The sequence below is a fragment of the Ctenocephalides felis genome, unplaced genomic scaffold, assembly GCF_003426905.1.
Source record: "Ctenocephalides felis isolate EL2017-DRISC unplaced genomic scaffold, ASM342690v1 CF-g0.4_SCAFFOLD_00116, whole genome shotgun sequence".
In the NCBI taxonomy this organism is placed as follows: Eukaryota; Metazoa; Arthropoda; class Insecta; order Siphonaptera; family Pulicidae; genus Ctenocephalides; species Ctenocephalides felis.
In genome coordinates, this window is record NW_020536270.1 from 6,717 (window position 1) to 17,794 (window position 11,078).

The following is an 11,078-nucleotide window of genomic DNA, read 5'->3' on the forward strand; positions in this document are numbered from 1 at the left end:
AAAATCATAAAAATCGTCGATTTTTTTTTTTTAAAACGTTATTACAAGAAAACGGCTTGGCCGATCTTTACCAAAAACTAATCAGCACGATTCCCAACCAATATCTATCGAACGGTTTTTGAATTTTCAGAATCGATTCAGAATTGCGGGCTAAAACGTGGGCGAAAAAATTTTCACTTTTCTGCAACTTACAAAGAAACGGCCCGGCCGATCGCCGCACAAAACTCAGAGACGATAGTCCTCATCGAGATACATCAAATGGCTTTTAAATTTTTGGCCGTTTTGGAGAAAACGTCGATTTACGGCAAAAAATCTGTTCACACACACACACACACACACACACACATACTTTTTCCAAATTTGGTCTCATTCGATTCAGAATGGCTTGAAACGTCGAGAAAACATAAAATTAGCCATTCGGATTTTTTGATGAAAACATAAACTTCTCCTTCGGGAAGTTAAAAATCAAAATTTTTATTTATTTTATGTTTCAGAGGTTTCTGAACATTTTGGCATACCTTAGAAAAAATGGATGTATGTGTGTGTGTGTGTACGTGTGTGTATGTATGTGCGGATACAAATTTTCGTCGACGATTTCGGGAACACGGATCAACCGATTTGAATAATTCAAAAAACATTCGATTCGTATTGATAAGGAGACGTGCTGATTAGTTTTTGGCAAAGGCAGATCTAGCCGTTCCGAAGATACGGCGCAAAAAGTGCCGAAAACGGTAACTCAGCTTTTAAGAGAACGGGGCGTCCGATTTGAATAATTCAAAAACCATTTCACTTGTATTGACAAGATGAAGAATCGATAAAATTTTCATGAAGGTAGGTCTAGCGGTTTCGCAGATATTTTATAGAGATTTTAACAATAAGTATACATTTTGTTAACATTCCTATGGGTTCCGTACCAATGCTTATGCGTTAGACAGCGACGCGGGGCTCACGCGCTTTATATTTTGTCCCTATGCAGTTAAAGCAGTACGATTGCTTTGAAAAGAAAGTTCAGATTTTCCACAATATGTCAAAATAAAAAAAAAAATTTTCAAAAAAAAAATTTTTTTAAAATTATTTTTTTCAAAAAAAGTAATTTCTTGTCCAATTTATAGTTTCTCAAAAATCTATTTTTTTCGAAGTAAAATTTTTTCAAAAATGTTAATCTTTTTTAAAAAAAAAATTAAAATAACGCCATGCGCTCTATTGGTTTTTTACTACTAATACACCTGCTTTTTGTTGTGTTGCGTCTTGCAATACCTATATTAAATAGGTTGATAAGTTAATGTAAAGTTTCGTCACATTGTAAACAAATTTTTATTATGTAATTCATGCTATATTCATCTGTGAATTAATTGAATATGCAAATGTATCTAACTTTAATCGTTCTTAATGTTTACTTTCCGAAGAAGTATGTTTTTGTTCCGCCGATTTAAAAGATTTGATGAAAGCCCATAAATAAATAAGCATGTGAAAGCCTTTCGATTACACCCGATCGGCCAAGTCTTTTCTTATAATTAGCAAATAAGTCCATGGTTTTGCCAAAAATTCCTCTAACAATTTTGAAAACCATTCGAAAAATATCAGTTGGAAATTGCGTTGATTAATTTTTGGTAAAGATCATTCGCGCTGTTTTTCATTGGAAAAGAGTTTTAGGCTTTTTGAAATATATAAGCAGACATGCTTGAATTTGCATTGCCAACTTAAAAATGTGTATGAATCAAAATGTTTAAAACATCTAGCTTCATCAAACCTCTAATCAACTAGATCATTTAGCATCATATGAAAATTATATATATATATATATATATATATATATATATATATATTAATTTATAAAAAATCATTTTACACAAAAGGTATCAATTTTTATTTTCTGATGCTTACTTATACAAATCTACTTCTTATTGAATTTTACAAAAATGCACATCATATGTATATAAAATAATTATATTAAAGTAATAAAAATATTTATATAAAAACCTTAAAGTAATCGAATATATATATATATATATATATATATAAATATATTAATTTTTTTTATTATAATTTTGATGTTGAAATATGTGATATTCAGTTTTCAGGGCAATACATCAATTAAAAAATTTGTATGACTTTAAAACATTTTTATTTTTTCCATACGTTTCGACACATTGTTTTGTGTCATTTTCAGTGGACTATGTAATTGACTTAATCCTAATTATTTCATATTATAAATGTTCACAATGCACAATCCTAATTATTTCATATTATAAATGTTCACAATGCAACAAAAAACCAATCTTTGTCATTTTAAATTGAACCATATATAAATTTTTGAATGAGATTTTTTATGAATTTGTAAAGTACATCACGCCGTACATTTCTGTGCTCCGATGCATTGTGAACATTTATAATATGAAATAATTAGGATTAATTCAATTACATAGTCCACTGAAGATGACACAAAACAATGTGTCGAAACGTATGGAAAAAATAAAAATGTTTTAAAGTCATACAAATTTTTTAATTGATGTATTGCCCTGAAAACTGAATATCATATATATATATATATATATATATATATACATATATATATATATATTGTATTACATTGTTTGCAAAACAATTTTTTCTAGTAAGCATTAAATTTTGATAAAATAACAATTTATTGACTTATAATTTTTCTTTTTGCTAAAAAACATAACAATTTTCCAACTATTCACAGTACTCCGAATTGAATTTTTATAACTATAAGGTTATGATACTTACTTTATTCTTCTAACCGCAGCGATCCACTTTTCCCATTGATTTTCTTTCCACTTAGCTGTAGAAAATGTATAGAATTTGCAGTCACTTTTTCTGCTAGTATTTCTACAACCCACTATACAACAGCTTTGGTGGCTTATTTTTAATTATCTTATTTAAATTTGAAATAAACCAATATGTTATGTGTTTTTGTTTAAAATTTCTGTTATAGTAGCTTACTTTAATGCTCAAAGTAGCCACAACGAACGCTTCGGTCGATTTGACTTCCCCTTCCATGCCTTCGCACATAGCCAATACCCAGTTTTCGATACGCACAAGAAGTAACTTTTGATGCCAAATCTTGCACGTTTCATGGGCATATATTGTTTCCAGCTTAGTGCTCCTTTATACAACATTAGGTTTTCGTCAATTGTAATTTTCCTTTGAAGGGTATAAGCAGTTTTAAATTTTTTATTCAGAAAATCATATACAGGCCAAATTTTATTCAGTTTCGGATAAGGATGTAAATCATAATTATAGGTTTCATTATTCATAAAATGTAAATACTTTTTGATCAATTTGAACCGCCTATTGGACATTACTTTGGAAAAAAATGGAGTGGCAATAATAGGGTTTTTCGACCAATACATATTTTCATCTGGCTTGTATACGATACTCATATTTAACACTATTGCAAAAAATATTCGCATTTCTGCTGCTGTGACATTCCAATCCATTACAGCACCAGACGTTGAAGGCTCCGTTCTCTGTTCTTGTATAAAATATACATTTGATTCTTCAACAATTTTTTCAACCAAATAAATAAAAAATTGCAGAGGTGTGAAAATAATTGCAGAGGTGTTGTTAGCAATGCAACATCTTCATTTATGGAAGAATTTCCCATAAATTCAAAAGGAGTTTGTGGCTGTGGAGTATTTGTACTTATATCAATTTCAGTCCAACCATCAAATTCAATTTCATCATCAAAGTCTAACTCTCTTTCAGATTCCAACCTAATAATCGTTGATGTAGAACTGCAGTCTGAACAATCTAAATCAATCTTCTCAAAATTATGATTTCTTGATAATAAAAAAATTATATAATGGCACATAAATTTTATGGATAAATTGAAATAATTCGGATTCATACTTACCAATTTCTGCGAAACAAAAGCAAATTTAACAAAATATAATTATAACAAAAGTACGTGTGATAGCTACGGAAGTTAAAATCAGAATATATAAATCCTTATCTAATTAGAGATAAAACCCTCGACAGTAATCATTGATTGATTCTCATTATAAATAAGACAATCTTATAACAATAACATGTTCCTTGATGGATATTTAGACATGCGTTTTTAAGAGTTCATTAATCATACCAAAAGTCGTTAAAGTTCATTTTCTTATATATACAATGGATAATTCAACTGTTATTATCATATCTAAACTAAACATATCCAAATATATAGTCATCGTAGGCTTTTTATCGCATAACACTTAAACAAAAGTTTTGGCGAGCTGCGCTCGGGATAGCCCGGTACGGTACGCAAAGAGTGCGCGAGCAGTGCTCGTGCGTGCCCGTTAAGTGGTTAATAATCGTATTGCAAACATTATTTTTATTTTATTTGTGAAATAACAGTGTTATTATAACATTTGGATAATTAAATAAGCTAGTTTTGCCTTAAGACAAGTTTCCAATACGTATAAATATCCGATTTAATAAAATTTGACATTTGGGGTATTTACATAAAATTTGTCAACAGTCTAAAATAAAGTTAATACGTTTAGTAATAATTATTTAATGTGTAAAAATACATTTTGTTTATATAATATTCAATTATATATTAGTAATGCATTGTTTTGGAGTGTAAATTCAGTTTTTAACTTTGTAATTTTAAATTTGGCGCCTCTTACGCAAATATTGATGTACACTCAACGTCAAAAATTATTAATATTTTCCGCCATTTTAATAATCGTATTGCAAAAATTATTTTTATTTCACTAAAAACTTAAAATAACAATGTTAGTGTATAAATATAGATAATAACTCTTGATTAATTAAATAAAGTAAGTGTAAGTGTCATTTTGCCTTAAATTTCCAATGTCCGACATAATAAAAAATGACATTAAATTTATAAACAATTTAAGTCTGAAATAAAGTTAATACGCTTAATATTATACATTTGATGATTGTAAATGTATTTTGTTTTTATTTTATTGATTTAAAGATTGTTTGTTGGTCTTTATTATACGTTTTGAAGTGTAAATTAAGTTTTTAACTTTGTAGTTTTAAATTTGGCGCCTCGTACGCAAATATTGTGTGTACACTCAACGTCAAAAAATATTACAATTTTCCGCCATTTTAATAATCGAATTGTAAAAATGATTTTTATTTAACTAAAAACGTAAAATAACAATGTTATTGTATACATATAGATAATAACTGGTGTTTAAATAAATAAACTAGTTGTAAGTGTCATTTTGCCTGAAGGCAAGTTGCACAAAAGTGTTGACACGTATAAATATGTGACTTAATGTAGAAAATTTGACAGCTAATTATTTACATCAACTGTCAACTGTCAAGTGTTTTTAAAATAAACAATTACATAATTATAATGAGACTGAGATTTTTATATAATATTTTTCCAACTGATTTTTAATATATGGTGCTTGTTAGTGGTTTTGTGATAAAAGTTTTGGCCGTGTTTCAACAAAGGTTCCATTCAATCTTGATATCAATCAGCAGCGATATCAGTTTTCTGATATCAAGTACATTCTTATAGACGCTTATTGTATTCTTTGTTTAGTTTGTATAAATATTTATTGAATGAAAGAATATACTTCTTGTATTGATGTCTTTATCATTTTATCGTATCGCTTTTATTTACGATAAAAAGTTTAACACAAATAATAATAGAAACAGAACTAAATATCAGAGGTTTCTTGAATCTAGGGGATGCAGGGTATAAATGTAAATTATATGTCTTTTTTTCTCGAATTTTTCAGCGGTATATATATATATATATATATATATATATATATGTATATATATATACAGGGCCGGTCCTGGGGTCCTTAGCGCCCGCATGCAACTTTTTTTCTAGCGCCCCCCACCCCCTTTAAATTTTAACTGTTTTAATAGTTTGTCATGTAAATTATATAATTATTTACATATTTTTTAAAAAAATATTTTTAATTATTCTAGATTTAGTACATAAAAAATTAAATATAATCTAAAAGCGTATAAAATACATAGATTTTAAATTTATTTATTAAAAAATCGAGGAAATTCGCGGGTTGATTATAATCAAATATTTTTAATTTCCAATTATTTTTAACGTATGTGTTATATTAATATTTGGGTTTTGAAACATTTTACTTATTTATTATGCAATTTTTTCTATTGAGCTACTCATGCCAAGAGAGCTAAAAAAACTAGCTTTTCAATTTCAATCAAAATACTCATATTTCATGTTGAATTTTTCAAATTTTAATTTAATTTAATTTCATTATTTACAATATCCAAAATTGCGTCGTAAACTTCTCCTGATTGATATCGTAAGAGCCGAATTGTATTTATCCTTGCTTTCGCGTCATATTCAGGGTATCAGGTTTTAAAGTTAAATTTTCAACGTATTTTAGAAGTATTGTCCAAAAATCAGTAAAAAGTGACCAGAAATTACACATTTCCTGAACTATATTGGAAAAAACTAATTATATGTGATTTGTAATATTTCTGCATAGTTAACTATTATTAAATTTAGAGTATGGACACCACTAGGTATAACAAAAATCTTGAGATTTTCGTTCCAAAGTAAATTTTGCTCCCATTTTTCATATTTGTTCCATATCCATAACCCTAACTATGTCTTCAACATTCAAAGTTCATCAGATGCAAAACATTTGCAACAAAAACAAAGGTTACAATTCAATTTTTCGGAATAAACTTGCCCTTTTCTAAGCACTGACTCCCCATTTTTCATTTTTCCGATTATATTTTGTTTAAACTAAATCAGCTTGCTATTTTTCGTCAATAATGCCCAATAATTAATTTAATCACTCGCAGGTTTTCGCTTATGAAATTGAACACTAATTTACTTTTCAAGTTCACGGTAACTTCAAACAAAACTAGTTGGTTTGGTATTTAGCCTTGAGGCAAGTTACATGAACTTCCCGATATGTGTAAATAATCGACTTAATAAAAAAAATGTGTAAATAGTATACTACATCAATCCTACTTTAAAAAAAACGATAATATTTTTAGGAAAGTTTGACGAACTTTTAAAATTAAACTACTTGTAAGGCCGTAATATTACAGTAAGTTCTATAAGACCATGATGTATATCGCCAAAAAAAGTTCCATGAAAATCGGCTTAAATTTTTTTTCAACAGTTCATTACAAGAAAACGGCTCGGTAGATTTTCACCTAAAATTAATCAGTATCATTCCCAACTAATATCTTTCGAACAGTTTTTGATTTTTTAAAATCGGTTCGGTAGTTTTAGCTTGAATGTGGACGAAAAGTTTAACATTTTTTTTTAAATTACAAAGAAACGGTTTGGCAGATCGTCTCACAAAACTGACAAACGATAGTCCTCATTGAGATACATCAAATCGCTTTTAAATTTCTGAAATCGGTTCAGGCGTTTTTAAGAAAACGTCGATCAAAGGTTTAATTTTGACAAATGCCAAAAAAACGATACTAATTTTTGCAAACTTTGAAGATTTTTTAAAATTAAACGACTTGTCGTAGGACCGTAATATTTTAGTATGACCTATAAGACTGTGGTATCTACCGTCAAAAAAAAATTATAAAAATCGTCGAATTTTTTTTTTAAAAAACTTTATTACAAGAAAACGGCCCGGTCGATCTTTACCAAAAACTAATCAGCACGATTCCCAACCAATATCTATATAATTGTGAAAATATTGTGTAATTTCAAGTTAATGTTTATAATACATAGTGTAGTGCATCACCATATCCTAATACCATGGATTATTAAAATTTTCCAATTTAACACTAAGATCTACTAATTGTAAGTACTAATTACTATTTTATTTTTTCTTTTCACTCCAATTCAATTGTTTTAGTTTTTAATTTTATTTTTAGTTTCCACTGAATGAAGGCTAGGATTATAGCCGAAACGTATGGATTTAAAATAAATTTTTGAAAGAAATTCATGTTTTTCATTGATTTTATGCCCGATTATTAGACTTTGTTAATATATATATATATATATATATATATATATATATATATATATATATATATTGAAGAGACGTTAGTAATGAATTTACTAATTAATGATTAAATGTAACCAATTTTTAATAACTTCTTGAGTAGATTAGAGTTTTATTTGAAATACTTAACGACGAGAATTGGAACATTTGTAGCTCTTCTGGAAGTGTGTGAAATCAAAGAATTTATTTAGATACAAAAATTTATTTAGCGCTTTATTATAATATTTTAGTTGTTACTTGTTCAAGAGTTCAGGACTAACTAACTTATATTTTTACATTTTTAAAATATTTCCAATAATTCTAGTTTTATGATAGCTCGCCGAAGGTACATGAGCTATCATAAACTTTTATTAAGGGTTGTCTGGCAGATGTACAAAATATTCGCAACATTTACCGGTACTCGGGATTATACATCGTCCAAATGAATTTACTTATGACTATTATTTAAAACTAGTTGGTTTGGTATTTAGCCTTGAGGCAAGTTACATGAACTTCCCGATATGTGTAATTAATCGACTTAATCAATAAAAAATAATTTAATTGATGAGTGATTAGAAGTATTCCGAGTGGATTTATTACACATGATTGAAAACAAACGAACACTTTGACTCGGAGTATTTTCTAATAGCAAATTTTCAAAAATCACCAGTTTTTATAATTGAACCAGTTTCCATAGGACTTTAATGGTTTACTATGTTCATTAAAACCAAGTACTCTATCGTTATACCAAGTAAATCGTCTAATTTTAATTTTAACAAACGTCAAAAAAACTACTCATTTTCTTAATCTTCGATTAATTTTTAAAATTAAACTACTTGTCCTAAAGCCGTGATATTTCAGTAAGTTCTATAAGACCATGATATATATCGCCAAAAAAAGTTCCATAAAAATCGGCTTATTTTTTTTTCAACAGTTAATTACAAGAAAACTGCTTGGTAGATTTTCACCTAAAACTAATCAGTATTATTCCCAACTAATATCTTTCGAACAGTGTTTGATTTTTTAAAATCGATTTGGCAGTATGAGCTTAAATCAACACAACACAACTCGCGGCAACTGGGCACCGTGCTTCCGAAGATATCACTCAGACGTCAGTCGGCAATGAGTGCGGTTGTTACTGATCAATGATATTCTTGAAAAAAAACAACATTGAACTGATTTTTGTGTGCCTTTATCATTAATACTTCATGTGTGCTTGCAACTAATTAAATTAATTTCAAGTTATTTTATATATATATAATAATATTTATAAAAACAATTTGTTATAAACAACGTGTGTGTCTGTGTTTGGTGCTGTTAAGGATTTTCCATTTGGTGAAAATCACAGAAAAACTTCACCGTCTCGGTGTGGCGTGTTGGGGTGGATTACATATTATTTTTTGTTTCCGTAATTTTAATTTAACTACATAAATATGAATGTCAATCTTTTGTGCCCCGAAGCCCCATTTGGCGAACGGGTGGATTGCAATTTTGCTGAAGTTGACGAGAATTTGACAAAAGACGCCAGAGTCATGGTTAACATGCTGATGTTGGAAGGCAGCACCATCCCCCGCATGAATTACTTTGCCAATTTCCAGGGGGATCTGCTGCCTTTCATGAGGAAAGTTGTCACCACATGGATGTTGGAGGTGTGTGAAGAGCAACACTGCGAAGAACAAGTGTTTCCTCTAGCTGTTAATTTCATGGATCGTTTTTTGTGCGTATGCGAGATTCCTCGTCAACAACTTCAACTTGTGGGTGCAACAGCTTTACTGGTTTCCACCAAGATTCGTCAATGCCACAATTTGACCATCCATCTGCTTTGCGCTTATACTGATCATAGTGTCGCCCCTGAAGAAATTAGGACCATGGAAATGTTAATTCTAACCAAGCTGAACTGGAACTCGAATACGATTACTGGCTTCGACTTTGTTGATCACCTAATCGAGCGAATGCCATGGGGACATGAAAGCCGCCTTACCAAACGTCATGCTCACACCTTGGTGTCTGTCTGCTGTACTGAACCTGAATTTATGCAGACCGCTCCTTTGCTCCTTGCCACCGCTTGCGTTTGCGCCGCCGTTCGAGGCCTGAACCTTTCATCATCGCAATGCGCCCTTGCGGATCTTTGCGCCGTTTCTCGTGCCGACATAACTCTCGCCGAATTAATGGTTTGTCACATCGAGCGAGTTATTGCCAACGAAACTGCGTCATTGCAAACGCCTTCGGGAACTCCACCAGCGTCTAATCCAAACTCTCCATATCAGAGCCCCGAAGCCTCAGTATCTCTAAATATTATATAATGAAAATCATAGTTGATTATCCTTTAATACACTTACGCTTACCTAGATTTGATTACCTAGTACTTGTAAATGAATTTGATTGCTGAAATGTTATATAAAAGAGAAGGTTTCAAACAATAATTAATTACCTACTTGTAAAATACATTCATTTAAAGATAATCTTTTCAAAAAAAAGCTGTTACCTGACAAAGTTTTGATAAAATAATAAATAATTCTTCACTGACAGGGGGAGAAAAGGTCAAAGGGCAGCATTTTTATATATTTAAAAAAGCCTGCTTATGTGAGAAATCACATTTTTAAACTGAAGGAAAAACTACCCGCCAGAGTAAAAATATATAAAGAAAAGAATATTAAATAAATTTGGGTCATCAATTATGTAAAAGGCATGTGAATAAAACAGGACCTTTCAAGGTAAATTCTCTTTATTTTAAATATCTGTAAGGACACATGGTAGATGAGAAATACCATACATTGTTTGAAAAAAAAAAATAAAAAAGAAATATCACTAGATTTAAAGTAATCTTTTAATTATTTATACAATGCATCAACTGGCGAGGATTTTCAGAGTGATTTAATTGGTACTGATGATGTCACTGCATGATGAGTTTCCTAAAAAAGGTACGAGTTCGTATTCTTGAATAAAACAAAATTTTAGTAAAACAAAAAAATATGGTAAGTGTTTTAAACCGAAAGAACATACTTATGTATTTGAAGAACGTAAAAGAATGTGAAAAGAGATTAATTAAAATATCTTTGTCTTGGCTTTTTTTTTACTCTAGGCTGTATGAGGTAAAAATTTTTAATAAATATATATTTATATTATTATTAG

General features: G+C 29.5%; 1 pseudogene; it reads left to right on the top strand.

Moving 5' to 3' along the window:
* Window positions 1–9,379: 9,379 nt before the first annotated feature.
* Window positions 9,380–10,249, top strand: LOC113375758 (annotated as a pseudogene).
* The last annotated feature ends 829 nt before the right edge of the window (window positions 10,250–11,078 follow it).